General features: G+C 32.6%; 3 long non-coding RNA genes across 3 annotated transcripts; 1 reads left to right on the top strand and 2 right to left on the bottom strand.

Annotated features, from left to right (window-relative positions):
- Positions 1 to 13,389: 13,389 nt before the first annotated feature.
- Positions 13,390 to 14,583, bottom strand: LOC141482828 (uncharacterized). Its single transcript, XR_012465746.1, has 2 exons — positions 14,136 to 14,583; positions 13,390 to 14,081 (listed from the first exon to the last, which is right to left on the bottom strand). It is a non-coding gene; the product is annotated as an uncharacterized lncRNA (long non-coding RNA).
- A 12-nt stretch (positions 14,584 to 14,595) lies between these two features.
- Positions 14,596 to 17,258, top strand: LOC141482826 (uncharacterized). Its single transcript, XR_012465744.1, has 2 exons — positions 14,596 to 14,852; positions 16,917 to 17,258. It is a non-coding gene; the product is annotated as an uncharacterized lncRNA (long non-coding RNA).
- Positions 15,859 to 19,946, bottom strand: LOC141482827 (uncharacterized). Its single transcript, XR_012465745.1, has 2 exons — positions 19,487 to 19,946; positions 15,859 to 17,685 (listed from the first exon to the last, which is right to left on the bottom strand). It is a non-coding gene; the product is annotated as an uncharacterized lncRNA (long non-coding RNA).
- Positions 19,947 to 21,767: the final 1,821 nt, after the last annotated feature.

The following is a 21,767-nucleotide window of genomic DNA, read 5'->3' as shown; positions in this document are numbered from 1 at the left end:
TCTGAGGATCATCCACACAGTCATATACAATCTTCAAAACTCAAAAAAGGATAATTCGCTGTATGTTTAAACTACCTCATAGATCAACATGTAGACCACACTTCAAGATGCTAGACATATTAACAGTTCCTTCAATCTATTTTCTGCAATTAGTCATGTTTGTCAAAAAACATTATAGTATCTTCATGAGAAACTGTGATCTTTACTCAAACAAATGACTATAAATACCAGACACAAGAATGAACTTAGCATACCGAGACATAATTCATCATTTTTTGAAAAAGGACCGCATTACAAAGCCATAAAAGCTTATCAATCTCTCCCAAGAGAAATTAGAAATACAGAAAATCACAACAAATTCAGACTCTCAGCCATTGATTATCTAAAAACCAAAGTTAATTATAGTTTCGACAGTTGGTGATGGGTCTCTATGCGATTGCACCATAACTGAGTACTGCGCAAAATTCTTTTAATAGTCCTTCTTAAATTATCCAACATGTAATGTTGACCAATTATAAAAATTGTGATATGGGAACTGTAGTTGTAATAAATATCACCTATTGCAAATCTTAACCCATTGACGTCAATGTAGATTTATAGGAAGGATATTACTATTACTATTATTATTGTTACAATATTATTATTCAACCGTCTTATTTATTATTGTACTGTACCTTATTATACTATTATTATCATTATATATAACAAATATTGTAAATATCAAAACCTATTGACGTTGCCCTGTCCATTGTAGATTTAAATGGCAATAAAGGATATTATTATTATTATTATAGGATACTTATTATCAGATACTGGTTTTGCGAGGTTCAGGCCAATGAGGAACGTGTTATCCAGCAGGTGAATCGACAGCGAATTCCGAAGACGTGATAAGTCGAGGGTAGAACGTGGTTGGAGTGTGAACCGGGAAGTTTTCGCGTTTACAGTTAGACCGGCGTGCTGTACCTACAGGGCTTTGTTTTCAGATTGCGGCGCGGATCTAATGGTTTCACTGCCACAACTGCAACGGAGAAAGGTTCCAACACGTCGTCCAATTTCGAAAAAAATGATAGGTATCAAAATTGTAGGAAATTTTTGGGAAAGAAACTTCTTGGCTTTCTACTACTCCATCTTGAAATTAATTAATTTCTTCGTTTCTTTGGCAGATTCCCACTTTTCTTGTGTATCAAAATTGAGTAGTAGAAAGCCAAAAATTTTCTTTTCCAAAAATGAATCGCTCTTAAAAATATAACACTTTCAATATAAACTAGGAAATTCGTTTCTAAACATTGTTCATCACAAGTTTTCTTGTAAAATTAAAAATAAACGAGTTGTTCAACAAAAAAATCACTCTTTCTTTTCGGTATAGATCGAAAAATATCGATCCTAGGACAAAATTGAGTAGAACCAATTTTAAAAAAACTTTCACATCAACGATTTTTCGTGTAAAATTGAAAATGAACGTGTTATTCACTAAACAAATATCAACCCTTAAATTCAAGAGGGCGGATGACGCAACAGGTACCCCGCAAACTCAAATAATGGACTGCCGGTGATCCCCCCCAAAGAATTCCGAAAGAAATTGCCAGTGAAAATGTTTGCTTCATCAAACCCTGATTCGACTGGGCTAATGATGTTTAGAAATTAATTCTTACCGCAAATAAATCTTGAGTAAACATCTGAGACAGCAAAGCACCAACAACACTGCACTTCCCCACATGAAAACAAGACAACTAATAAAGCAACAGACGTAATCAAGTTTCCACAGTAACTGCAGGTAGTCGACTGATAGCCATGAACTCTTTGTAGGAGAGGGGGAATTCCAGAAACAAGACAGGAGGAATGGTTCTTGGCGCATTTCGGAGAAGGACCAATGGGAAATTTCGGAAGAGAGTGGGGCCGGCGACGGCGTTTGTGATTCTCTGATATTTTACCGACTGAGATAAATTATTTGAACTATTTTTTACTTTTTTCCCAACTGCATTTTCACAATACAACTTAGTAGGTATTTACCAAATAAACTTTTCGGCAGTTTCTTTTATTTTTCATAAACCTAAGCAGATTTTTTTTTCATTTCTAGCAGAAAGTGATGCCAAATAAACAGTTTGTACTTACACCGGAATTAAATAAAAACGTAAGATTTCATCATCTGAATTTCCATAGCTTGAATCTGAATTTGGGGTTATGATAATGGGGTCAATGGAAGGTGTTGGAGATTGATTATACCTATTTCGTCGGTTTTTTACAGCAGTCCAATTCATCTCGATAGGATTGAATTCACAGTAATAAAGGCGACGACGTAGAATAGTTAGTTTGACCATGGGCTTCGCATATCTTATCGATTACATATTCTTTATTGAATTTTTTTATAGCTTTCAATAACAGTTTTCAATAGCCTTTTTCGGGATTTCCATACTTTCATTTCTCATGAATTGAGGAATGCCTTCTTTCATTGTGCTACTATTGTTCGTTCAGTATTGTCTGAGAGTGGAAGAATTTCAAGAATGCAAACATGTCGCTACATCAAAGAAAGCAACATGGTCGTCTCAAGCAAATAGCACTGCAATGCACCCACAAAATCATTGAGATATGTCTACCTTCTATATCCCTTGAGGACGCCGTTAACGAGCCATTAAAATAGGGATATGCGACAAAGAACGCGAAAATACCGGCAAAAGAACCGCTCGATGTTTTTTCTGATATGACGTTTAAAATAATATTAATAGGCTTCGGACTGGGGGTACTAATATAAATTTTCCATTGATATATTCTGGATGATGAGAAGATAATTAAAATATCGTGAAAATTAATTTTGTTTAAATATTTTATTTTGGGAAGGACAATTTATATTCGAAATAGTTTTTTATTATTTAGAATTGTTACCTTCTACAGATCTATAAAATAATCAGAATATTAAATTTACAAATGAATACAAATGTGGAAAGGGCAAAAAGTTACTGCATATGATAAATTAGCTTTTTGGGAAAAAAATCAAATTTGTCATTAACTTGAATTTAAAAATTTTTGCATATTGAAAGAAATATGTTTCATCTGGTGACGTTTTAAAGACTCTATCCATTTTCTTTATCCAACCTATTCAAATCAAAACATAATTTGTAGTTATAATTCGTCTTTCGATGTAAATAAATTTGATATTACTATTATCATTGACACTGATAATATCAAATTGATCGTCGGTATGATAATGAAGATGGATATAGTATTCGAAACATCACCAGATAAGTATACAAATAGAATAGATTTCGGCGGTTAGAAATTTGAACATCTGATTTCGAGTTGAACCGCGGTCAAAATTTTGCGTTGTTCGACGTTTAGGCTTCGACTTCGACATTTTCAAGAAGTAGAAAAATGTGGCTGCACCGAGATACATTTAATATATTCTTGTTGGTTTGGAAATGAAGATTCATATTCCTTATTGGACTTTACAGTTGATTCAGAAAAAAATGTATAGACTTTATGGGAATACTTACTTCGAATAAGACATTGCGATAATTTCAATCTGAAAAAGTCTACAGGGATTCTTTGAGTGATTCTTCACTGGATGAATCAGTTTCTTTAGGACTGATGACAACTGGAATAATTTTTTCTGATAATGAGTCAATGCGATCATCCAGATCCTACATCTCTGCTTCGATTCTGATTGTTATGTGGATACATTTTTCCCAAGCTTTTTGGTCGACCGTTTCCAGAGCACTGTATAGGTATTTCTTTACTCCACACAGCTTGAAGGTCTTATTATTCCTTGCGAAACACGTGTTGCGTATTTGTTAAATCTGTTCTACTGAAAATCTCACAATAAAGTGTTTTTCAAAATACATCAACTTTAAAATAGTTTTTGAGGTAAGTAAACAACTAACAAATAGCTCAATAAAATGATTGAATTCTATTATTTTTATAATATTAAGATGGATGCCGTAGCAGGTCCAAGTAATGTACAAAGAAAGCGGAAGTTTATGTCGTTAGAAGAAAAACAGATTGTCTGTAGAGTGTACAAAAATTTAAAAAATACACTCCGTACAGTGGAAGCTGTACATAAAAAAAAGATGACTGGGATTGTGCAAGCTCCAACATTGTCGTGGTAGAAAAAAAACTGAATTGAACGAATACCAGAATTTTTTTTTACGCTATACCATTCTTTCTTTTTTGAGAATAAAGCCCCAACCCTCGAATCCATTAGGACAAAGGTAATGGATAACGATATCTTTCCAAAAATGAGCAAAGAGAAGTTAAGGCAAATAATAAAAGAAGATTTAAAATTTATATATGCCAAACGATCCCGTAAATCTGTCTTAATAGAAAGAGAAGAATATAGTCTCATGGCGACGGAGATATCTTCGCTCTACTAGAGAAATGCGTTCTGCTCACAAAAAGATTTATAATCTGGACGAAACGTGGGTGAATGCTGGTCACACAGTATCTGAGATCTGGCAAGATACTACTGTAACTAGTTATCGTCAAGCATTTGTGGACGGTTTATCAACAGGATTATGCGGACCAACGAGTAAAGGGCAACGACTAATTGTCGCCCATATAGGTAGCGAGAGTGGCTTTTTAGACGATAGTACACTAATTTTTTTATCCAAAAAAAACGGGGGATTATCACGAAGACATGGACGCCCAACGCTTTGAAGGATGGTTTGAATCCCTTCTTTCACGAGTCGAGCCAAATTCGGTAATAGTAATGGATAACGCTTCTTATCACAGCCGATTAGTAGAACAACAGCCAACTATGACCACCAGAAAAGCAGACATGCAGAGTTGGTTAGGAAAAAAAGGAATTCCATTTTCCGAGGACATGGTTACAGCCGAGCTTATGAGAGTCATTAAACAGCATCTTGATAGATATCGCCAGCATGTGGCCAAATTTGGTTGAGGCCTTCCCAGAGTTTTAATAATGTAAAATTTATCATCAAAAGATAAAGACTTAAAATTATTTGCCAGCAACCAATCGACTATATCGTTAGATTTTTAATTTCGTACAACTTATCCATAATAAATGGAAAAAAAAACTTGCCGAAAAGTGAAAACCTGAAAACACCTTGAAATTGAAAGAACACACTTTATCCGGTCCGTCACGGCATCCCGTCCGAATAATTAAATAAAAAACAAACGCAGTCGTACTCTAACGGAGACCAGCTGGAGGCTAGCCTCCTCTAAAGCTATAATTTCTGCAACTTAAATTACAAATCGAGATATATGTCGCTGGCTGGATCGGTCTCGGGGAGCTTGTGTTTTTTAAAACGGTCGGAGGCTTGGCTCCCTTGCAACGTATGACTTTCATTATTTCGGGTTCGGTTTATTCGTTCATAGGCGGTGCGTTTGAGGTTTGTTGATGCAGGATACAGTGTGGTACGTACTACGTAGTGAGTGATAGTTTTTTTTGGGCATATTATGTATTTACATTAAAAATTAATGGTAAAGTAATGATACCCAAGCATTTTTAGAAAAAAATAATCATAATTATTTGTCAATATCTTTCAATTTATTGTGAAGGATAGCCTCAAATTTCATGGGGAGGCTAAGCCTTCCTTGCCTCCTCTGACGAGCCGCCCCTGGTGGAAGATAGCCTTTGGCTAACCCTTTTCCTTTTATGTATAAATGTATTTTTTACGCACAATAAGCGATATTATTATTTAAAAAAATGAATTTCCAGTTTGTGTATTGGTATCCAGTTCCATGCAACGCATCATTGTTGCGTTTCAGTTCAATCCACGGGGTTTAAGTCCGGTGATCGAGAAGTTTCCACATTCGACATTTTGACTACGTTAATAATTTTGAAATTACCAAAATTGTTAGTATCGAAATTCTTTTTGCGCCGTATCTTCGAAACAAAGCGCCCTATCAAAATTCATCGAAGGACAAAATATCCTTAGAATAGTCCAAGGAATAGCCCTTTGATATTTGCCGCATGTTTGATAAACATCATATATCATTATTTGTTACAACTGGCTAATAAACCAAAATACAGTCCACTTATAATTAGAAACAAAGTAGAAGTAGTATTTCGAAGAAATATACTGGAAATATATTTCTAGTATTTCTTCGAAATACTTGAAATATCTACTTTTGAAGAAATACTGGAAACACCAACTAAAACTAGGAAAAGGATATGAAATCGAAGAACTGCATAAATTAACGAAGATCATGTAGGCTGGCAAATATAGTCTAAGCGAAAAGTTGAAAAACATAAAAATTATGAGCAGGGGTTATTTTGATTCGGAATGAGCCCTAGAAAAATGTATTCGAAAGATTTTACAGTTTTTAAAAAATTACGATTGTTATAAAGAAAACAATCGAGAAAAAAAGAGGTTTTTTTGATGATAGCAATTAATATTTAAGGAATGAAACTAAAATATTCTTGAAGAGGAGGAAATTCAATATTAAAAACTTCAAACTCCAAGAAATTATGGCTCAGGTATTATTGAATTTCATTTCAAAGAATAAGTTTCCGTTGGAAAAAAAATTTTCCTCATTTTTCACGAAGTCCGATAATGATTTATTAATTATCAAAAGCATAACTTCGTTAAAAAATGATAATTCTATTTTTCCAGCGTTAGCTAATTCTTTGAAATATTTTAAATAAGCCATCATTTTTTAAAATTTTTAAATAATCATTAAATGTAAAAAAATATTTTCGGTGAAACGCTATTTTCAGCGGCTATTTGTCTAGGTATGATAAAACAGGAGGTCCTATTTTCAGCGTTGAATTAAAATTATAAATAAGGGAGGTACATTTCTGGGATTCAGGGCTTTTTTATGGGGAATTTTCTCATCATTAAGAATATTGTTTCATTCCTCAAATATTTATAGTTTTATTGTTATTAACAAAAACACGGAACACCTCATTGTTCCTCGATAATTTTGTTTGTGACACGTAATTTTTTACCCACTGTAAAATCCTTCGAATAAATTTTTCTAGGGCTCATTCCGAATCGAATGAGCCTTTGCACTGATTTTTAGAAGCTTTATATGTATTTTTCACTTTTTCAATTTGTTGCCTGGACTAAATATTGTGAAGTTCTGTCTCTCTACTTAACTGTTGATTAGGTTTGGGAGCTATAGTACCTGTAAGCTATAGAATACTTGGAGAAGTATAAGATATAAGTATCTTTGAAACAATTACCTGTTTTCATATTTTCGAAAAATCTTTATGGGCATTTTCAGACAATTATGCTGTTTCTCGATGTATGAAGATTTTTAAAAAATCAACAGGTACAGAATAAAAAACTTGAAGAAAATCGATGATATTACTGTAGGAGCTGTATTTTTTGTTGTAGTTTTTGGATCGTAGACGTTCACTTTATACTGATAAATAAATTTTATTTTATATTTCGGGATGTTTTTTCATTTTTAGGTACCTACCTATTTATATTTTTCCTTATTTTCATTGCTCTGAGCGTTTTCTACAATTAACTTCGAATAAGAAAATCTTTTATGATAATCCGAAACATATCTACAACAAAAATATATTATATGTGTTTTTATGAGCAGAAAAAGACGATAGCAATAGTAACATCGGAAACGAACACTATAATTGTAATGAAAAGTGAAATGAAGTAATTTATACACACAAAAAAATTAATGGCGAATTGAAGTCCTTCCATTTCGAGACAAATACTGGGCCAATATAATGGCCTGCAAGATCACCAGATCTTACTATTTTGGATTATTTTCTAGGGGGAAATTGAAAAGTAGGATTTACGCTGGCAGAGAGATAGAAAATATGAAAAACTCAAGATTGAGGATTTTAAATGATTTCGCAACAATGCAACAAATAAGTGTGTTAAGGGCAATGAATAATTTGAAAAACCGAGTGTAAAAATGTCTCGAAATGGAAGGCCTCCAATTCCAACATTTATTACGCCATTAATTTTTTGTGTACATAAATTACTTCATTTCAATTTTCATTACAATTATAGTGTTCGTTTCGGATTGCTACTATTTCTTTTTCTGCTTATTAAAACACATATAATATATTTTTGCTGTAGATATGTTTCAGATAATCATAAAAGGTTTTCCTATTCGAAGTTCATTCTAGAAAATGCTCAGAGCAATAAAAAAAAATGAATAGGTACCTAAAAATTTAAAAAAACTCTCAAAAAACTCTATACGGTACATAGGGAGATGTGAAAGTTGCTATTGTGTTTTTATTCAACTCAGTCATTCAATTTCCAGGTTCGTAATTCAAAAGGGAATAATTCACACAATTATAATCAAATATTACCCAAACACCCCGAAATATAAAATTTAATTTAATTTCTCAGTATGAAGTGAACGTCGACGATACAAAAAATACAGGACCGTATTTAAAAATGCAAAGATGGGGTGGCCCAAGTCAGATGACACCCTGTATAAAAAAATTCATAAACATATTCTGTGCAAAATATGGACAGATTTTCCATATGTCTGTGAATAAAGAAGATATAGGCAAAAAAAATTTAGAATTTTTTGGTTTTTCCTGTATATCTTAGAGCCAAAAGAGCTACATTCGAACACAAGCATCTATTCACTAGGTCAACTTTACACCTTATTCCTCCTTCTTTGACACTTTCCACTTCAATAATAAACATTTTTCTTATAAAAAACTTAATTTAAAAACGAAAGCTTCTCTTGGTGACATTATTCTATTTTTAGGTTAGTTACTAGTGACATTTCAGAAAAAAGCGGTTGGTATTTGCCGCCACCTACTATTTCAAATTCGTAATACACCACCAAAAACCAATTTACCATCTAAAGAATGAAGGTAAATAACATTTGAATTACGTTAGGGATAGAGACTGCATCAGTCGTACCAACCATGACATTAACCTTAAAAACGTAAAATACAGAGATATGTAACCAAAAAGCAGCTCCGAACATTTTTCAATATTTTTATTGGAAAAGTGTTGATTATTGAAGTGAAAAGTGTCAAAGAAGGAGAAATAAGGTGTAAAGGTGACCTAGTGAATGAATGCTTGTTTTTGAATAGTTTATTTTGTGAAAAAGAGGCTGAAAAGTTGTCCTTTTCAGAACTTTGAAGAGCCGTAACTCTGTAAATAAGGGAGAGCGCCGCTTTTTTCTTTCGGATTCGTAATCTACGCATCAAAATACGTAAATACACGCAAAACGAAAATTTACCTAGATCTCTAAAATATACCTACAATTTTGCCACAATTTAACCGACACTCTATCTCTTATCGTTTACGAGATCCCCATGTACAGAAACGAATTTGAATGGCCCTGTATATTTCCATCCCTACCCAAACGCGAAGATTTTATTCTGTTTAAATTACGACAAAAGTTCACATGTATTTGAATCCAAATGAATTATATCAAGCTGTTCGTGCACAAGCTTATTGAGATTCGCTTTTTGTATCGTATTTGGACAAAAAAAGTAGAAAGAAATATATTAATCAAATATATTATTTTTATATAACAATCGATAATTATATCTTTCAGTTTTTGTAACTACAATGAACAAATATTGAAATTGAATCCTGCCAGATTTTATTTATTCGGTACGTCTTGCTATCATATTCAGTCAATTCGTTAATTTCAAAATGATTGATTACTTTGCCACTATGATAAGTTTGTCAATATTACTCTTCAGAGAGACAGAAAAAACATGCACTTGTCAATCTCGCATTCGGTTCCGGTTGAATTTCAGTTTTATTCTGCTAATTATAGTCTATTTCAAAAGAGTGTAGAGTAATAAATCATGAAGTGTCATAAAATTTGCCTGAATTTCGTTGTCGTCCATGGGCGTAGGCAAATCTTAGGATTATTAAACTTAATAATTAAAGTAAATTAAAAATTACAGACATAGATAATAATAAAAGTAATTTGGTCTAAAACTAAGTACCTACATGTATTTAGGTAAGTAAAATTTCTTAAAAAAAGATTAAGATTAATTTTAGTGGTTCTTGTAAACTTATTTAATATGCAATTTGGGTTCATATACTTGAGCATGATTTCTCAAAAAAGGGTTAACACTTAGTTCCGAGGTGCCATGTCATTATAATAATCCCTTTTTGACCCTGCCCACCAATCATGCAATACCTATTAAACCCAGGTAATTAAGAAAAAGGGTTTAAATATATTGTAATGGTGTCTTAAACATTCGAGTTATAATAGTAATTGTTACTACACCAATTAAACGTACAGTGATATTGTGATATAGAAATAGTGAAAAAGTTATAAAATGGGGACATTTACTCCAAAGAAAAGAAGTGTAAAAAATTCTCCGCTATCTGTTTGCGAAAAAGTTATAATTTTAAATGTATATGATTGCATAAAACACGATCACCCTAGTTTGTCTGTGCAAGAAAGTGTTGAGCGATGTGCCCGAATGACTGGAATTGGACAGTCCACGATTTTTAAATTATTGCGAGAAAGAAAGATATCAGGCCAGGTAAGTCCATGCAAGAGAAAATCAGGAAGACCAATAAAAATCTTAGATGAAGACACCAAATGTGACATTCGAAGAAAAGTTCATTCGTTTTATTTTAAAAAGGAAATACCCACTCTTGAAAAAATATTTATCGAGATAAGCCAAGATAACGATATTCCTTTGATATCCAGAAAACTTTTATGGAAAACTTTAAAAAGTATGAATTTTGCCTGGGAAAAGCACAATCGAAAGGCACTATTACTGGAAAGTGATGAAATTGTTTGCTGGAGACGAAAATATTTGACAACTATAAAGCAGTACCGCAGAGAGCAAAAGAAAATTTTTTATCTTGATGAGACGTGGATAAACGAAGGTTATATAGTCAAAAAAATGTGGCAAGATAAAAATATAACAAGTTCTCGCCAAGCTTTCATAGAAGGCCTTTCGACGGGTATTAAAGTGCCTTCGGGAAAAGGGAAGAGGCTTATAATTGCTCACATTGGAAGCGAAGACGGATTTTTAAAAGAAGGTTTGTTAAGCTTTGAGTCGTGCCGGACGGGAGATTATCATGAGTACATGAATTCGGATGTATTCGAAGACTACTTCGGGGAAATGTTAAAATTTCTTTCAGCTGATTCGGTCATGGTTATGGATAATGCAAGCTACCATTCAAGGCGCTTAGAGAAGGTACCAACTTCAGCTTGGAGAAAGCAAGAAATTATTAACTGGCTGTCAAATAAAGGTATTCAGTTTGAGACGAATTCAGTAAAGAAGGAACTACTAGCCATAGTAAAACAACATAAATCTCGCTTCATGAAATATGCCGTAGAAGATGTAGCAGAAAAGTATACAGTAACTGTGCTGCGCCTACCGCCATATCATTGCGAATTAAATCCTATAGAACTTATATGGGCACAAGTTAAAGGATATGTTGCAAGGCACAATACCACATTTAAAATGAAAGATGTCAAGGTATTGTTTGATCAAGCCATTATGGAAATCACATCAGAAAACTGGCAAAAAGCAATCCAGCATGTTTTAAAAGAGGAAGAAAAAATGTGGGAACTGGACAACTTGGTCGATCAGGTGGTTGACCCTATAATTATAACACCAGGGGATGATGACAGTTCTTCGGATGAAGACTATACTGATGTAGAATAATTTAATTGAATTGTAAATATACTGTAGCGGGATAAGCAATCTGGACAGAGACCAGTGTATCAGTGACAGTGACACTTTTGCTTAGGTTAGGGTTTAGAATTAAGGGTAGTCTGAATAATTATTTTCTCGGAAGGTTCTCGAAAATTGTACCTAGTAATCTCTAGAACATTCAATTAGGGTATAAATAGAGTGTTGTTAAACGTTAAGGGAAGTTCACAGTTTTAGTATTGTTCAAGTGTCAAATTGTAATAACGTATCCAGTAAAGTTCTTGTCGTTTTTGTGAATAAATTGATTTAAAGTCCCCACAAGTGTTTCAATACGTAAAGTTCGTTCGTGTGTGTTTGTGAGTATTTCCCGATTTCGGTTCGTATATATTTTATTGTTACATTTTATATTTTTTTAATAACACTGTTCTGCTGTATTAAATTTTTATTTCCTTTAATATAATTTTTATGAATGCATATTCTTTTGGCAATTATCCCACTAGCGCGCCTCTGGCTCAGTATTTATCCGTCGATAACAATGGACAAATCCCTTAAAACAGGGTGATACCTACCTGCTCTTTATGAAACGACATAATTTTGCAATGCGGACTAGGGAAGTGACAGAATTTATTGACGGATCACCCTGTAGCGCTTTTGAATACTTAATGAGATTTTATTACTCTACACTCTTTTGAAATAGACTATAGAGATATGCAGTCAAAATCCGTCGGAAGGATATGCTATTCAAATGTTGAAAATTTCACAAATTCCATTATATGCCACCTATTTTTTAGAGAAGCTTCAGAACTTTAAAATAAACAGAACATAAAACGCGGAAATCATTGAAAAATATAGAAGCTATTTTTCAAAGATTGCTCATCAGGATAAGGTAAAAGTTAAGTAAATCTTAGCTTTCTGCAATTTCATCAGCAACCAAAGAATACAGTCCCTCAACTACTGGAATGTTTATGATAACTATGTAAACAATCAAATGTGCGCTTACCTTGTCTAATTGGCAACACTTTCCTGGTTTTAGTGACTTATATGCAGAGTTCAATACATTAAACAAGCTAGGTATTTCACTTATAAATTAATAAAAACTCACTTAGAAACGGATAGTACACAGAAACAAAGCTACCGACCCGATCGAACAAACCTTCTACAATGGCAACGTAGACTAATGTCGTTCGGGTTTCCCAGCGTGGAAGGGGTATCCTACCTTCCTACAGATGAGAGAGGGGGGTGCAGTGGAGGGGGCAAAGTAGAAGGGGCAAAATTACACATTCCCCCTTCTCTAAAGTCTAGACTGCCGATGGATGGACGATTGGGAAGGAATGTCAGAATTGGAGATGTGTTTAGATTAAGATTCCTAGAAACCCTGGTGTTGGTAACGCTTAGATTTTGTTTTGAACTTTTTGAAGGAACCACCTGTTGCTTTTAACAACACTTACGAGAGTTTTCCCAAGATGGCGCTATTCTGAATTGTTCGAGTCCCAGCTGAGTCAGTCAAATTAATTATTATCTGTCATTGTCAAAAAGAATTTTCAACTTTTGGTATTTTGAAATTGATATTTTTTGTCATCCCAATCTTTACATTGTTCGCATTTTTTATTATAGTTTTCGTTCGTTAGTTCTCAGTTATTTTAGTTTGGTTACATTTTTCAGTAGTAATAAGGAATAGTTTTATATAGTGTATAAGGATACTTTTTGTAAAATGGGACAATTCTGTATTTTGTGTGAACAGTGTAAAAATTCGAATAATCATCTGTATTCAGTGCCAAAGGTAAATGAAACATTTTATAATTACTGTCAATCCACCACGGATAAACTAAGTTTGTATCAGCCTACACCAAAAACCAACTTCATATTTTGAATAATCCTTCACCCTTTCAAATCCACCTTCTGCTACTAGAGTATCATTACTTTCTTAATCATAATATCAAATTGAAAATAAACATTCACTTATGCTTTTTTTAAATTTTTTTAAATACAACTTAATTCCTAGTTGAAATAAAAGTCTACTCATAGAATCATAGATACCTACAGATGAATATTACAGTATGCAGAGAGATTTATTGCATTTCTACAGAATTATTATGAGAAGTAAGTAAGTTTACAGTTACATGAAATTTAACATCCATTTAAAATATCATGATATTAACATCAGCATAAAATTTAAAACTAATAAAAAATTAAATCTATATCAACAATTAATAAATCATAGATTAAGTTTGAAAATCACTCTCTGAGTAGGGCTCCATGTCAAACAAATAGTTCCCCAAGCCTAACAGAATGTTGTATATTTTTGAAATCTTGTGGAAAATTATTGTAGAAATCGAGGGTGTTGTTGTATTGTGGACTTGTATAAAAAAAAAGGTAAATTTTCGTTATGTGGACACCCGGCGATTTTGAAAAAATTTTTGACTGTACTTACGTATTTTGATGCGTAGATTACGAATCCGAAAGAAAAAAGCGGCGCTCTCCCTTATTTAAAAAGTTACGGCCCTTCAAAGTTCAGAAAAGGGCAACTTTTCAGCCTTCTTTTTCACTAAAAAAAACTATTTAAAAACACAAGCATTTATTCACTAGGTCACCTTTACACCTTATTCCTCCTTCTTTAACACTTTTCACTTCAATAATCAACATTTTTCTTATGAAAAACTTTACTTCAGGAATATGGACTGCATCAGTCGTACCAACCATATCATTAACCTTAAAAACGTAAAATACAGTGATATGTAACCAAAAAGCAGCTCCGTACATTTTTTAATATTTTTATAAGAAAAATGTTGATTATTGAAGTGAAAAGTGTTAAAGAAGGAGGAATAAGGTGTAAAGGTGACCTAGTGAATAAATGCTTGTGTTTTTAAATAGTTTATTTAGTGAAAAAGAAGGCTGAAAAGTTGCCCTTTTCTGAACTTTGAAGGGCCATAACTTTTTAAATAAGGGAGAGCGCCGCTTTTTTCTTTCGGATTCGTAATCTACGCATCAAAATACGTAAGTACAGTCAAAAATTTTTTCAAAATCGCCGGGTGTCCAGATAACGAAAATTTACCGTAGTTGTTAGCATATAGAATTCCAAGCAACCAAACAGTATGCTCTTTTAACTTTACTTGTTCTCAATTGGTGATTTGAATGGTTTTATTAGTGCATTGTACCTGATCAAAATCTGTAATTTATAGGATGAAAACAAGAGGAAACTGTGGATGGATGCTGTTAGGAAATATCTGCCTGATGGTGCTTTTATTTGCTCAAAGCATTTTCCCATCCATTTCATTGGTGAGAAAAAACTATTGAAGGGTGCCAAACCATCATGCATGTGAGTATTCAGTTTCTACAGCACTACCTATAAATCCTATCAAAGATTTGTATATTTTTTCAAGGTGCACTTATAGAGAAGTACTTAATTGTACGAATTTCAAGAAAACGTGCACCATTTCCAGAACCAGTTTACTAATAATTTCTGTAGTTGGAAAGTATCCGTTGAATAAGGTATCAAAAGCAAATTTGATCACACACAAATCAAGAGAGAACACTTGGTGTTATCAAAATGATAAATATCAAATTATTCATATATGAAATGATAAATAACCCCTTCTAGCTTTACCTATCTACAAAAAAAGGTTCTTTTCAACCGGCTGTTCTCTAACGGTAACCCTGAGAAGTTCGCAGTTGGAAACAAACACTCTATGCCATTCATTTCTCTTGAAGATAAAAGATTGTTGTTGTTTTCAGTTCAACTCAAGCATATCAATGTCCTTTTACAAATTTCATATAAGGCTCATAACGGACTTTAAAAAGAAAGTTATTGATAACATAATATGAGAAGAGATATTCATGTAACCATTATTTAATTGAATCATGTTGAAAAAGGGATATGTTACAAATTGTCCAAATGTGTGGAGTTTACTTATAACATTTCATATTATTTTTCATTTCAATGATCGCAACTGCTGTTTTGTTCAATATTTTACATCATATTTTCCCTTGATACCTTTCATAAAAATACATCATTATTCAATACGGGCTAATATGTGCTAATATCATTCTATAAATAAAAGGTGATAGTGGAAGAAAGGGGTAAAGTTGAAGAACATTTTCTATAAATGCCTGATTCACAGAAAATTAACTTCATTAACTTTACCCTCTATTTTCTGATATTTCATATTTGTCAATATCTGTGTAAGCTTACTGCTTACACATGGAAATAATAAATGTTGTCATTATTATAAACAGCCTCTTCTGAGAACATAATAAAAAAAAGCTGTATCTTTTAGAATCTTCTTGTGAGACGGTTATAATTAAATGCCAGTAGGAATTTTAAAAAAAATTAATGAAAAAGTTGTTATCGAACAAAGGGTTATATTTAGCTTAGAATCGCACGTTGAAAGGTAAGATTTCGTTAATCCCTGTTCGCACAAGTTTCGACTTCTGAGGGCTGCCGTTCGTAGGGGAACGACAGCTGGTTTACAGAAAAACCAATTTTAACAAATACCATTTTAGTTTTTTGTCCATGTTTATTTACAGGGATCTCAATTTATTCAGTTTTGTTTACAATAAATTATATAACAAAGAAAGCTTGTGCTGTAACCACTTATACTACTACTACTATAATTATTATAGACACATTTATGTGTGTTTAATGAAGGACAAAATTAAAGTAATGAAAAACATTTGCATGAGTAAAGAGTGAGATTCTCAAAAATATTTTCATCATCACAGATAAAATTGATTTTATCAGAGTAGTTATTTTCAAGTCTCAACATTTTAGATGTTGGAGATGGAGAATGATACCCATAGTTAGTTAAGTGATATGGTGTAATAAATAGCTTTATTTGTCTGGTGGACCTTCGTGGAACGTTGAAAGTTATAGGGGAGAGAATTTCCGGACAATCAATGAAACCAGATATAATTTTGAATAGATAAACTAATGATTTAATGTAACTTCGATTCTGAAATCAGCATGAAAATTTTTTCTAAAATTGAACTGAATGTATAAACCCATCCTGTCTAATTTCGTAATAGTTAGTTTCCTGGCTTTGCCCTGATCATTTTCAGTAAAAATATTTGACTGCAACTGAGACAATCATATTCAGTTGCGTTGATGAAGTAATCTTAGAGAATAAAGTTGATACTGAAATTAGTTTCAATGAATATCTTATGAGGAGTACTTCGTCAACGTCGCTGACTGTCGTAGTTGCACTTGAAACGTTTGGAGTTTACCAAAGAAGACAACAGCAAAACCCGAAAACCAACCAAAACATTGAAGTCAGTCATGAAATCATACTATATGAGCTGTTGAAAATTATTGATGAAGGATGCTGAAATTTTCCCAGATTCAAAGATTGATTTTCATTTTTTTATAACTGGTTTTATTTTTCAGTTTGCAGTTGGATTATCCAGTGGAAAAAACTCCGTTTGAAACATGAACAACTGAAATACTTGAATTCCTATATTTAGTTCTGTGATCAGTTTTTTCAAAGAATATTTGATAAAGCTTCTGCCAAATATCTGATAAGGATTGTGTGATTATTTATATAGTTTTATTAATTTAATTAAATAACATTTATTGATCTAAAGGGTAAAACATGTTTTAGACAAGTAAATTGATGGATATATAGCCCTTACTATAGCCCCTACTCATTATGAAAAATTTAGATTTTAGACAAGTTCTATTGTGAAATTGACGTGATAGTCATTTTTATAATAAAAATAGGTATTTTGATATTTTTTATTTCTCAGTGAAACCGCTCCTGAACTTCCACTAAACGTTTTTCCTAGTCCATCCTGTAGTATTCTACCCGATTCACACTCTGTCACAAAACATCCATTGGCAAATTCTAGCAGTATTCAACTAGAGAATATTCCTAACCCCATTTTGGTTTCAAATACTTGATGACATCCAGATTGAACCAAGATCATTTGGAGGTGATAATGTTAACATATCCATAACAAATCCAATCAACTTTGTTGATATTATTTTCAGCATTTTTGGGATGATGAGAGCTGCAGGTGGATGCAATACTCATCCCAAGTCAATTCAAGTTGGACAAATATTCCGCCTAATGTCCCTCTATTCTCTGATAAAACCGCCCAGGGAAAGTAATGTTAGTGGAGGAGAAATGATGAAATCCCTTCTTCATATTGGAGATCTGAAAGAAAAACAGCAAAAATTTATATTCTATATTGAAATAGAAAAAGCTATCTCCGAAATTGAAGAGGACTTCTCAGGTATTAATGAAGCTTTTGCTTATTTCTGTGAATATGTTGCAAAAAAAATTAAAGGCAACACCAAATGTGGAGAATGTGTGGATTCGATATTGGAGAAGGGAAATGAAATATTCAATTCCCTCATAAGAAACAAGAGCAGAGGATTTTTAACATTACCATCACAAAAAATTAATAGCTTTCTTCACGATGTTGAAGCCACAATAATATCAGGTGTTTTTGAGAGGGAACTTAAAAGAAATTGCTTTCCAGTAATTTTAATCAAATTGTCAAATTTTTCTCCCAAAAATATTGTAGGTTGTGAACACCACAAAGAAGAATTGTTAAGAGAGGCACTGAGGGCATATTTGATCTCTAGATTGAATATCTGCTGTGCTGAAGAGCATAATGAAAGGGCCCTCGAAAATAAAGATTAAAAAAAATACAATTTTCTGTGAGTCAAATTTCGAAAAATCTGAAAATATCTGTTGAGATGTGATACTCTCATCAGATGTATGTTTTTTTAAAATTTGATTGAATATTTTCAAAAAACTACCATCATAATTGATGATCACATTGTTTGAAAAAAAGAACTCTTTTACACACTCAATGTAAAAGGTTGTAGTAAGCAATTAAAGTATATCAGAAGACATTTTGTATTTGTATTCTAAAAGACGCTAAACTACTTTCATGCAGTCTGCAGAAATTCAACCTAGTGTTCTCTGAACATTACGGTATTTTACTTTTCGTGGGAACCTGAATATAAAAGAAATCCAATCACAAGGAAACTGGAAGTTAATTTACCTCTGGTAAGGATATTAAATACAATTTCACCTCAGACTGATAAAAAACTAACTTAACTTTTGAACGGTTTGACGTAGAAACATGAAAAAAACGTTTGGGGGCTATTACCGATACTATTTTTTGAAAAATTTGAAATTTTAATTGGCATGGGGGTCAAGTGTCAAATTGATCTATCAGTGATGACCTGCACATGCAATCATAGCAAAAAATATGACTCAATGAAATCAAATTAAAGTAATAATAATGGAAGATATTTGAATTAAACTTTGTTCAATTTATGCTGGACCTGTAAATTTCAATAATTATAAATACAGAAATCTTATAAACTTTAATATACTTTTACAGACAATAAATAGTTCACATTCTTTCTGAACCAAAGAAGTTATTCAATACATCTGATGATCAACGGAAGGTAATTGACCATCTTACATCTATTGTAAATTAATAAATTTTGCCTTGTAATTTCTCTCAAGTTATTTGCAGAACCCAAAGGCTTGCATGACGAGTTCAAGGTGGGACTGTAGTGCTATTTCTCTTGAGTGATTTTCTGTACTTAACGAGATGTGTATGTATAAGAAAATCAATGTCCTGATTCATGAGTAGAACTGCTAGGTGTGATACACATACATCCATAGTCACTATGAGTAGATGTATTTTGGTTGAATATCTATTAGAAAACAGCTGTGTTTCTACTCATTACATTGTTCTTCGTATATAAACCGCTTATTCCAAATTTTATGCATCAATGAGGAAACTTTTTTATTGTTAATTAAAAAAAAACGGTTAAAAGTTGGTGCTTATCAAAATGATCTCTTAACAGGTAATCGAAAAGTTCGACAAAGAATTCATTGGGAATATTTCTTTGTATATTAGTGAATTATTCAGTTTTTCCATTCCAATACCATACTAAAAACATTATTCAAGTATAATCTTTATACTTACCACCTGTTTTGCGGAATTCGTTCTGATAAACAACCAATGTCAACTACATAATATCTGCCAACATTTCTTGAGTTGAAATATCAAGAAATTACACGAAATTTCTTCAAAACTTTGCTTGGGTTGAAACTTCAACTAATAATTCACCAGAACTTGGACACTTATCTTTCAATTTAATACTGACAATTCGTCAATAACACTTAAAACACAAAAAATTCATTAACTCACTTTTTAAGTTATCCTAAAAGCACAGTAGGTATGAAAAATTAATGTGGAATTAAATATAAATACAAATACACCCTGTGTGGTCTTATGATTACAGTTTACTGTAATGACTGCTTGCGCCATCTGAAACGGCGTAAACGGCGTTGATCTCTGCTAATCAAGTTAGCCATAAATCCCTCATTTTACTCCAAACTTTTGCAGGTATGAGTAGATGCACCAGGGTTTTTAGACATCTTAGTTTAGATATGTATCTCTGACAGTGGCGGAGTCAGGGGAGAGGCATGTGCCTAAAATTGGACTTAAAAACAGTGTTATTGGAAAAACATTTCGCATCTTGAAAACAAAAGTGGCATTATACTAAAATGAGCAATATTGAGTTACAACGACATTTAGATTCCTTGAAAGAAAGCGCTTTCATTGCAAAAACGAAATTTTATCTTAGTTTGAATACTTTTCCCTAGAGGCCGCTAGTGTCAGTTTGAACTTTTGCGTAAATGACGAAGAAGTCATTCATAAGGTGACATACACGCTGCGGCGAGTAAAAAAAGTGGCATTTTATGACATTATAGTGTTGTTTTAAGCATAATTCAAACTGATATTTTTGCTGAAGTAATAACTACAAAAAATGGTATTTTAAGTATAGTGTCGCTTATTTAGTTAAAGTAATATTGAAATAAATTTTCTGATGAACAAAAAATTGACATTTTATGTATAGTGTCGCTTATTTAGTTAATTGTACACTAAAATATTATTTTTGATGAATTTAAAAATGTAATTTTTTGTTTAGTGCGTTTTTTAACGTTATTGTCTGTCATAATTTTATGAATTATGAATGACATTATAACCATAGTGCCATTTTTTTGGTTGTATTTATTTCAAATCGCCATTTTTTTGTGAATAGAAACAGGCATTTTCTTTTCAGTGTCTGTTTTTAAACAAAATTATGGTAAAATTATTAAAATATAGATGTTTTAAATCACTGTTCAAGTGTCATATTCCTCTTAGTGCCAGTAATACTATACAGGCTGATTCACGGTGGATGGCACATTAGACGTTTCTGGTGAACCAGACAACGGATCACTTTGAAAATTTAATGGAGGGCATATTCGGACATTCTCTAGCCAACTAAAATATTTTCGACAATGCGGTGTTGCCGCTTCTATTAGAAAGCAGTAGCAACTTTGATTTTTCAAATGGAACACTCTGTATATAATATTATTTTTGGAATCTCCAACAATTGCCCGACAACTTTTCTTGATATTTCCCTGTACCTATCTGTTACCGTTTTCGAAATAAAAATTAATTTCAATTTTTTTCTTCGAAAATCATGACTTCTAAAAATGCCGATATCTTTTAGTTAAGAAGTACTATGATATCGAAATTTGGTTTGGAGTTAGGTGATACTTGGACACTTGCCACACGTCAGCATAGTCTCCGTTACTTCAATACAGGGTGGTAAAAAAATACAGTTTTTTCGTTTGCTTGAAAAAGTTGCTGAAATTTGATTATTTTAAATGGAACACCCTGTATATTATTGAAAATTCGGAAAGCTGCTGAAATTTGCTTTCTTTCTATGTATATCATACCTATACCTAACTAGTCAAGTTTCAGACTTATGAACATTTATTTGTGAAAATGTCCCTTCAGAATGGTATTTCCATTCGGTATTTGGTAAGCAGGCCATGATTACTATTTGACAGTAGCGTTGTGACATTCTCCTAATAATATCGACATTTTCGTCACTTCAGAAGTTCTTATGAATTTGTTTATTATTTTTGAACAGTGTGACAAAATCAGCAGAACATGTAGAAAGTTCAATGAAATGTATCCGAATCTACCGCCAATGAATCTCAAGAAATTTATACGAATTCAGAACAATTTCAATGCATTTGGATCAACTTTAAAAGCACCAAGAAACTTGCCTCGACCCGTAACTTTCGAAGACAACCAGATTAATGTCTTAGCATATTTTCACGCATTTCCCGAGTCATCGATAAGAAGTGCTGAAGAAGATTTGGGTATAAAATATTCATCGGTTCAAAGAATCTTGCGAAGACAT

The sequence above is a fragment of the Leptinotarsa decemlineata genome, unplaced genomic scaffold (assembly GCF_025532065.1).
Source record: "Leptinotarsa decemlineata unplaced genomic scaffold, Ldec_3_MD MMD2_tig00001973_RagTag_RagTag, whole genome shotgun sequence".
Lineage (NCBI taxonomy): Eukaryota > Metazoa > Arthropoda > Insecta > Coleoptera > Chrysomelidae > Leptinotarsa > Leptinotarsa decemlineata.
The sequence above is the reverse complement of the archived record's forward strand: the minus strand, read 5'-3'. Positions and strand labels throughout refer to the sequence as shown.